Raw genomic sequence first — 3,684 nt, forward strand, 5'->3', positions numbered from 1 at the left:
TAAAACTCATCGGATGCAAGTGGATCTTCAAGAAGAAGACCGACATGGATGGCAACGTGCACACGAATAAGGCACGACTTGTGGCGAAAGGATTCCGTCAAATTCATGGTATTGACTATGATGAGACCTTTTCGCCTATAGTTATGCTGAAGTCCATCAGGATCCTACTTGCCATAGCCGCATATTACGACTATGAGATATGGAAAATGGATGTCAAGACCGCGTTCCTTAACGGAAACTTGACCGAGGATGTGTACATGACACAACCCGAAGGTTTTGTCGATCCAAGGAACCCGAGGATGGTGTGCAAGCTTCACAGGTCCATTTCTGGACTGAAGCAGGCTTCGAGGAGGTGGAACCTTCGCTTTGATGAGACAATCAAAAGGTTTGGTTTCTCACAAAACGAAGACGAGCGATGTGTTTACAAGAAGGCTAGTGGGAGCACAGTTGTATTTCTAGTGCTGTACGTGGATGACATCCTCCTTATAGGGAATGATGTTCCTACCTTGCAAGACGTTATGTCTTGGCTAGGAACGCAGTTTTCTATGAAGGACCTAGGAGAAGCGGCCTACAATTTAGGCATCAAGATCTATAGAGATAGATCGAGGCTTCTTCTGGGATTGTGTCAGAGTACTTACATCGATAAGGTCTTGAAACGGTTCAAGATGCAAGATTCCAAGGTGGATTGATTCGGGTGCTACCCCGGATGACTACAGATCGCAGTCTGGCTATGTTTTCTCCTTGAACGGAGGCGCTGTTAGCTGGAAGAGTTCCAAGCAGGCGACCGTTGCAGATTCTACTACAGAAACTGAGTATATTGCAGCGTCGGACGCAGCAAAGGAAGCTGTTTGGATCAGGAAGTTTGTTGGAGACTTGGGGGTCATTCCTAGTGCTGATAGTCCCATTGCTCTGTATTGTGACAACAATGAAGCGATCGCCCAATATGGCAAATGGATGTCAAGACCGCGTTCCTTAACGGGAATTTGACCGAGGATGTGTACATGACACAACCCGAAGGTTTTGTCGATCCGAGGAACCCGAGGATGGTGTGCAAGCTTCAGAGGTCCATTTATGGACTGAAGCAGACTATGAGAAGCTGTAACCTTCGCTTTGATGAGACAATCAAAAAGTTTGGTTTCTCACAGAACGAAGACGAGCCATGTGTTTACAAGAAGGTTAGTGGGAGCACAGTAGTTTTTCTGGTGTTGTATGTGGATGACATTCTCCTTATAGGGAATGACGTTCCTACCTTGCAAGATGTTAAGTCTTGGCTAGGAACGCAGTTTTCTATGAAGGACCTAGGAGAAGCGGCCTACATTTTGGGCATTAAGATCTATAGAGATAGATCGAGGCGTCTTCTAGGATTGTGTCAGAGTACTTACATCGATAAGGTCTTGAAACGGTTCAAGATGCAAGATTCCAAGAAAGGAACCTTACCGATGAGCAGTGGCACAGTTCTCTGCAAGAGTCAGTGTCCTACGACACCTGATGAGCGAGAACGCATGGACCGGATTCCATATGCTTCGGCAATTGGATCCATCATGTATGTCATGCTTTGTACTCGACCGGATGTATCCTACGCGTTGAGCATTACGAGTAGATACCAGTCAGATCCAGGTGAGTCGCACTGGATCGCCGTCAAGAACATCCTGAAGTACTTGAGAAGGACTAAGGATGTGTTCTTGGTATACGGTGGGTCGGAAGACGAGCTCGTTGTAAGAGGTTACACCGATGCTAGTTTTCAGTCAGACCCGGATGACTACAGATCGCAGTCTGGCTATGTTTTCTGCTTGAACGGAGGCGCTGTTAGCTGGAAGAGTTCCAAGCAGGCGACCGTTGCAGATTCTACTACAGAAGCTAAGTATATTGCAGCGTCGGACGCAGCAAAGGAAGCTGTTTGGATCAGGAAGTTTGTTGGAGACTTGGGTGTCATTCCTAGTGCTGATAGCCCCATTGCTCTGTATTGTGACAACAATGGAGCGATCGCACAAGCGAAAGAACCCAGATCCCATCAACGATCCAAACACATACTCAGACGGTTTCACCTTATCAGGGAGATCATAGACAGAGGAGACGTGCACATTTGCAGGGTGTCGACAGATGACAACATTGTCGATCCGTTGACGAAGCCTCTCCCTTCGTCGAAGCATGAGGGTCATGTTAGTGATATGGGCATTAGATGTTTAGCAGTTCATGATTAGAGCAAGTGGGAGATTGTTGGTTTAGTGCTCTATGATGTACTGTTTATGAGCTTTATTTAGATACATTTGATGTATTGATACTTTCTATGGTTTATGAGAGTATTTGATTCATTACATGTTCTTGCATACTAGATGTGTTATGAAATCTATGTATCATTATGAATGATACTTAACTCCCTAGTCTTGTGTCATTATGGGAATGATGGCATAATAAGACTAGTATGATGTGTGATTGATGATCATATAGATGATCATATGTATTTGGATACGATAACAATCATAGGTATTCGTTGGAGAACGGAATACTGGATTGACCCGCATGAGATTGTCGCATTGACTAGCGTCATGACTTCAATCTCATATGACGGTTCTATGATTGGATCCTAAGACCTGAGATATCTACGGAATCCAAGTCCTCATACATAGTGATGTATGCGGACCAATGAGCTATCCAGCTAGAGGAGGTTATCTGTATTTCGTTACGTTCACTGATGATTTCAATCGATACGGTTATGTCTATTTGATGAGACATAAGTCTGAAACACTTGAAATGTTCAAGGCTTTCAGAAACGAAGTACAGAACCAGCTTGGCAAGACGATCAAGACACTTCGATCGGATCGTGGTGGCCAGTATATGAGCCAAGAGTTCACTGACTATCTGGTTGATTGTGGTATTGTATCACAATTAACTCCTCCTGGAATGCCACAGTGGAATGGCATGTTTGAACGGAGGAACCGAACACTGTTAGACATGATTCGGTCTATGATGAGTCAGACATATCTTTCGAAGTCCTTTTGGGGCTATGCTTTAGACACCGCTGCGTACCTGTTGAATAGGAGTCCAACGAAGGCGGCTGAAACGACGCCATATGAGATATGGACGGGGAATCGTCCCGTGTTGTCGTTTGTCAGAATTTGGGGTTGCGACGCTTACGTGAAGCGTCAGATGACTGATAAGTTATCCTCCAAATCTGATAAGTGTTTATTTGTAGGCTACCCTAAGGAAACTAAGGGTTCCTACTTCTACATTCCGGCAGAGAACAAGGTGTTCATTGCCAGGAATGTGACTTTTATAGAGCGAGAGTTCGTCTCCAAAAGAGTCAGTGGGAGTAGGATCGAACTTGAGGAAGTTCGAGAGCAGCAAGTAGACGCTGAGCCGAGTGAACAAGTTGAAGAAGTTCAACCTGTTTCACTGCCCGCTGTGACTCAACCTTTGACGAGTGAACCTCGAAGATCAGGCAGGATTCGCCAAGAGTCAACGAGATATGGATTTCTCGTGACTGGGAAAGAGGAACTCATGTTATTAGAACATGACGAGCCCACCACATACCCAGAGGCAATGGCGAGTCCGGACTCCAAAAAATGGCGCGAGGCTATGAAGTCCGAGATGCAATCCATGTCAGACAACCAAGTATGGACTCTGGTTGATGCATCTGAAGGGATAAAACCCATCGGATGCAAATGGATCTTCAAGAAGAAGACA

The sequence above is a fragment of the Tarenaya hassleriana genome, unplaced genomic scaffold (genome assembly GCF_000463585.1).
Source record: "Tarenaya hassleriana unplaced genomic scaffold, ASM46358v1 Cleome17, whole genome shotgun sequence".
NCBI lineage: Eukaryota > Viridiplantae > Streptophyta > Magnoliopsida > Brassicales > Cleomaceae > Tarenaya > Tarenaya hassleriana.